Raw genomic sequence first — 6,778 nt, forward strand, 5'->3', positions numbered from 1 at the left:
TGGGCTAATTCTGATCCTAACTCTGCTGAGCCTAACCAACTTGGTTTCATTTTTATTCCTCTCTATAACACATGCAAGAGATCTGGAATCTTATTTAGGGTTTCTTTGTCCATATCTTTAAAAATAATCAGTTATGTTAAAAGATAAAAACAGCAGTGTAACATCGTCCACAAACCCTATCAGCAGGGAATCTATGAAGGCAACCTGGGCATGCGTTGATGCACAACTGCTGATAAAATACAGATGAGGACAGGGTCAGCCCCTACCAGGACTCTCCCTGCTGAATGCCTCCTGGCTCCCGGGTTTGGCCCCACGTGCTGGATGCAAGCTGACGCTTTGGTCTGACTGGAAATTACATTTGTGTCTTAGCCATTGAGATTTCCACATTAAAAATGTTGTGGGAAAAAATGTGTAAATGGAGAAACCGGTATAAATATTGGTTTTGATGATTAACATGTAAAATAAGGAATGGAAAAACAATTTTTCCCCTTTAGTATTGTGTGAGTTTAGTGGTTAGGTTGCCACATCTTACGTGTGATCATATCTTTAGCAGTATTAACAAACATGTCAGCAATTCCACTGCTAAAAGGAATCAGCATATGCATCCAAATATGCAATGATAAGGTTTATAAGTGAAGAAGCATTAGCTAAGAGCTTTAAATTCAACCATAATAAGAAGCAGTCTACAAGACAGAAATCCCTTAGTCCCTAGTCACCCACGGACAGGGAGACTTTGGCCATTTGGTCCTTTGAGCAAGAGACCTGCTGACTGATAGGGTCATCGTTTGGATAGTCTGTTATTGGTTGCACATATTTTGGTCATGTTGCGTTCTATAAACCTCTACCTCGAGAGATGAGCTGTAGACTGGTCTTCCTGGAAGCTGGTAAGGTTGCACAGAGGACCTAATGGGGCCGATGAGCCTGCAGCCCTCCCCATGGGGGTAGACATCCCTGCCTTCCTTCACCCTTTCTGAAAGGGGGGCCTCTGAGATCCCCACAGCAGGTTGGTAGCCCACAGGCACACTTTATCCTGGGCTGTTGGTGTCCTGGTCCACGTGTATTTGTATCTCATGGAGTAAATCGACACAGGGTTCACAAAAGGCATTTCTGGTTTGATCACACATGTCTTCTGCCAGCACCAGAGAGGCAGAGACCAGGGTGAAGCCACAAGAAGTGCAGAATCCAGTTGCCACATCCATTCCTCAGAACTGGGGCTCTGGTCAGGACTACAGGATGATACTCTGTAATTTCACTCTTTGGGCATGATTTCTCCTTTGAGTCATGGTATACTCCCAAATAACTAGACACCTGTCCCTTGGGCTGGTCCTGAAGTCTTTGCTTAGTCAGAGCATCTTCAGTTCCTGTGATGATTCCCCCATCTTTGTTCCAACCTTGAAATGTCTTATGTCACAAAACCCTACAGTCTGCAAACTGGAGAAAAGTGACCCTTACCTGGGATGTAGCCATCCCATTTTTTGGCACAAGCAGAATTTCTTCAGCTGTTAATAGTCTTAGTGACAATTCTACCCAAAATTAGGCACTCAGCAGACCACAAAACAAGAGTTCTCTATCTTGAAAAAGTGAGCATGTTGTGCCCAGATGTTATTTTTGCATCACCTCTCCTTATGACAGCACTGGGGCAGGCATCTGAAGATCTGGAACAACCCCCTTGCTCAGCTTACCGTTTCTTCTGATGACAAAGTTTGCTAGAGATTTATACTGGCAAAGAGAATTACCTGTTAAAATGTGCCAAGGATGAGCCTTTTTAGTTGCTGTGCCCGAGCCACATCCAAAAAAAGGAAAGAAAGAAAAAAAAAAAAGAAGGAACAAAGTCCCTAACAAGTGATTTCACAGTCAGTGGCAAAAACATATTTTTTCCCAAGCTGCTGCAAGCATGAAAAGCCTAGGTATTTCTTATCCATTTACAATGGATGAATAGCAGAAAATTTCTCCACAGAATGAGTCATTTCAGCTCAAAGACTTTAATAAATGTCAAATGAGCTGGGGTCCCCCCGGACACGCAGTAGAGCAGCTGTGGTTCCTGTGGCTGCCCGCAGTGGGTGGGAGGGGAGCGCTTTGGGGGCAGAACTGGAAAGCACTTCTAGCAAAAAAGCAGTGTCAGGCTCCGGGTGAAATTTCTTGCCCTCTCTATGCTGACAGCCTTTGGGAACCTGCTTGTGGAAACAAGCTGGCATTACTTGTTGGCATCATTTTACAGGAAAGTTTTCACTGGAGTCTTGGAAAACCCCGACCCCAAAAAATCTGTTCCTCAGTCACTGCAGTTACTCGAGATGCCTTGTTTCATATATATGCCTTGCTGTAAATCTGTAGTGACCCTGAAAGCACAAGTAGCAAATCAAAATTATCTCATTCATTAATTAGGAGGCATTCTGGCATATCTGGGGACGAGTGGTCTTCGACAGGTACTCAGTGATGAAAGGCACAAAGCTCCTGGGCCAAAGCCAAAATACCTTTATACACATCTCAGGCTACAGGCAGTAGGATCCCACCTTCTGAAACTGTTAAAAGCAAGCATCTCTCTGCAGGATAATGAGATACAAATAATAAACAAAGGATGTGTGCCTCTGGGCCAGTGTCCTTAAAAATATTTCGGTTTACATTGTGATGGAGACAACATGAAAAGGGAACAGTAGTGTTTACACAGAGTTTGAGGACGATCTTTAAGCAGGTAGCAATTCATGAAGGTCCATCTGAAAAGTGGGCATATTCTTTTAAAAATATTTGGGGATAGATATACCCTGATTTAATATTTGAAAATACAGTAAAATGCTGAACCTTTTAGACACTGCCTGTTCTATACCCCCATCATGTGCCCTGTCCTCAGCCAGTGTTATGCTACTTTAATATTAATATTCTTCATTTAATTCTTCTTTAATACTCTTCCAGTTGCCATAACTAGTCGGTATACTTTTTTTTTTTTGTTAATGCATAAAATGTGAAAAAAATACACCTTGTTTCCAATGCTAATAAACTCTATCACCCTCATGGGGATTGCTACACCAGCCTTCAAAGAAACACAGGGCCATTGTCACTACCTATAACCATTTGTTCACTGTGACTGGAGTAAAATACGTGTTTAGTCAGCACCTAGTGCAAGAAAAGTGCAGCGAACAAGGATTGTTAACATCCTAGCTCTAAACTAACTTTCTCCAGGATTCAGTAAGTTCATACATCTCCCTTCTCCAAATACAAAGCATAAAGCATGTTCCTTACCACCTTAGGAAAAAAAAAAAAAAAAAAAGAAGTTGGAATAATGTTTGTGAAGTTGGTGGAGCACGACATGGGCATCATACACGGAGTAAGTCATAAGGCCTGTGGACTTGTTAATTCTTTTCTTCCTAGGAGAAAAAAGCACGTTTTACTCACAAACACTCCTGGGACAGAAAATATATGTTAGAACAAGTTATCTCTGGAAATCTCTAAATCTCCCTCCCTTCCCATCCTGTCTAATTTCTACACTGTTATGGCATGTTAACCTCCACAGCCAGCAGGTAAACCTGGCAGAAAATGAACCATCCACCACAAAAACTTACTGCCAGCAAGCCCCTGGTAGCATGCAGCTAAAAATATGGCAGGATGCTGCAGAATTCACCTACCAAACACCAGAAAACCCAGCACGTAGTCAATGTAGCAGTTTTTGTCCTCACTGACCTTATTTTTCATCTTATTTTCTACAAGTGTGGGTTACCAGAATCTCAGGCGCTAAGAGCCGGCTTTGGCCAGGCACCCCCCTCCGGCACGGCGCACCGTCTCGCTGGCGGCGGCAGTAGCTCCTGGCTCTGGGCAAGAACAGACGTATGCCAAGGAGAAGACAACCCTTGTCCCACCACCGCGGCAGGGCTGGGGCTGGGACGCAGAGGAGCGGCTCCCGGGGCGGCTGGCTGCGCAGGGGAGCCTCACCTCCGCCTTTCGGGAAACGCGCCGTAGCCAAAGCACAGTCTTGGTTAGCACGGTCACTGCGTGAGGTCCTCTGGCTTGCGTTACAGAGGAGATCAGATGAAATAGCCACAGCCTCCAGGCCTGGAAAGCTATTAAAGGGCAGGATATTTCTTCTCTCGCCAACTTCGGACCTTTTCCACCGCATCTCTCCACCTGGGAGAAAGGCCAATACCAGAAAGCCCTGTATATTAGTCCATTAGATTGTTTCAAGAAAACATAGATTTAAACCCAAACCCTGCCTTCCTCACAAAGACTGGTTTGCGAGTTTCATTTTTTCCCCTGTTTCTAGTCACCGCAGAGTTCAGTACATCTTGTAGCTAAAAGCATCAAATACCTCATTATCATAAACACCAAAATCACTTTATTTTCTTACATAGCTGGAACACAATTGTATTTCTCAGACTTCAGTTTTGCACTTAAATGAAAATGAGCCAAGTTAGCGTTTGTGATTCTGGTAGCCCAAATTTGTAAAAGATAATATCGCACACTTGGTGCATAATGACAAAAATTGCTGTATTGACTATGCGCTGGGTCTTGGTATTCACAATAGTTCTGTTCTAATTGCTGTGAATCAAAGTTCTGGATATATACATTTAATTCACTGAAAAATAAGTTCAAAATCTTTCACACGTGAAACTTGATCCATTGCTTGTCAGTATACGTATTAGTTGCAATGGTTTGCTGACTAATGTGTTGCTTTGGCTGACTTGTTAAATTGCTAGAATGACATGCTCTGCTGATTCATCTCTCTCCCCCTTGCAGATGTTATTCCCAAATGAATAGGTGAATTACGCTTCCTTCCACAGTTCCTGGTACCTTTTATTGAAGATTTTTCAATTCCAAAACTGACATCGTTTTCCATTTGCTTGCAGTGTGCCTCATGAGTTTCTACAAATGGTATAAAATTTAAGGGTAAAGGAATTTTCAAGAAATAGAAATCAAATTAGACAGAAGGTCTGTGTGGAATAATCTATATTTGACATTAACATATTACACATGTCTTGCAGAACATTAAAAAAATCACAGTGAGGAGCAATTGGTGTGTGAAAAATGTTAATTTTTGAAAAAAATGTACAAAGGCATCATGAACTGCCAGCCCAGCATATAGGTCAGCCAGATTTTTCAACTAAGAGTCAGTGGATGTGTTTCATTTTCATTAGCATCAGTCTTGCCCTAACGCCCTGCTGGGACACACCACCAGAGTTTTCAATCCGGTAAGGACTGGAGGGTTGTTAAATGCCGATAGCAGAGCTGTGCTGCAGGACACAGAGGTCAGATTTGGGACAGAGAGGTGTCGGGCAGCCCCTGTGCCTCCTGCCCTGCAGAGCAGACAGCAAGCAGAGGACAGCGAGCGGCACGGAGGGGACGCTGGTCCCCTTCACGTGGGCTTGCACAGGGGCAGCACAACGCTAATTTCTAGCATGAGTGGTGAGAATTCTAAATGCAATGAGGTGGATGTTGACCAGGCTCGAGTTCCCTGGGGGAAGGCAGAGTTGGGAGGAGATGAGCCCCCAGTCCCGCTGTCCAAAGTGGCACGGGCACGTCCCATCACAAGAAGAGGGAGCACATGGTGGGTGGATGGATGGATGGACGGACGGACGGACAGCCTCCCTCAGAGCCTGCATCTGCCTGGGAAGGTAAGATGTCGGCACCTCAAGGCAGATGCGGGGAATTTCAGCTGCTGGAGTATGACCACAAGTTTCAGCAGTATAGCATTGCCCGCCCCCCCCCCACCCCCCCCCCCCCCCCCCCCCCCCCCCCCCCCCCCGCCCTTTTTAATTTCACTCTGAATGAGAGATTCTGTTGGACAGACATAAAATCAGGGACATCTGCTATGAAATGTTGAGACAGGATTTCCTGGAAGCAGCTTGAACCCAACCGGCTGGTGAGGAGACCAAAGCAAGGATCTTTTAGGGGCCAAATTAGAATGTATTTTTTCTTTTCCTACCTACCATGAGAAACATTGTTCGTTAAACCCTTTCAAAATGTGCTGGTCTATTTTTCACTGTTGTATGTCCCTGAGGAGGTGGCCCATTAGCCAGACTGCTTGTAGATGAGACTCTGGGAAAAAGTGCTCTCAAGCTACAGGGAAACCTGTGGAGCCAGGTTTTGGGCCAGGGTACTGAGATAGCAACAAGGGGACAGCAAGAAGAGCATCACCACAACTGTCTTTACAAATTTGTGCAAAGTGTGAACAACAGCGGCATGTCTCCTGCTGTGATCAGACACAGAGAGAACCACTTGTGTGCAGCCAGCAGGACAGCAAGTAGGGGAGCCATGCCTGGAGTTAGCCCAGACAGCACCCAGCACGGCAAAATGACTTGCTCCAGCTCTGCGTGAACACGGTGGGTAGTACAGTCCTGCTCCCACAAGGATGTGCCAGCTGAAAAGCCTGTGAGCAGGACACGTCCCAAGGGGTGACGGGTCTTCGAACACCAGTGCCCTCCCCCGGGGCTAGGGAGGGCTGAGATGTGCAGGTTCGGAGTGGGGGACCCCAACACAGCAGCCTGGTGAGCGAGAGAAATAACATCAGACAAGGGGACAGGTTGACCTTGGCTAAAATGCCTGCTGTTGAAGAGTGAGACTCCTCAAGGAGGAAACTAAAAACTATTATCTTAGTGACAGAGGAGAAATACGTGAATCCAGGAGAAGCTGATCAGGAAAGACATGCTCATGAACAAGAGCTTAGTGGTGTGAGAAAAGATACAGTGGGGAAAAAAAAAAAGGATTGTAAAGATGTTTGGGAACATGGGAATGCATCTACTGGTAGAAAGAACATAGATATGAAGACTGCTTATTTTAAAGATAAAGACAGGGC

Source organism: Aquila chrysaetos, chromosome 23, assembly GCF_900496995.4.
Source record: "Aquila chrysaetos chrysaetos chromosome 23, bAquChr1.4, whole genome shotgun sequence".
NCBI lineage: Eukaryota > Metazoa > Chordata > Aves > Accipitriformes > Accipitridae > Aquila > Aquila chrysaetos.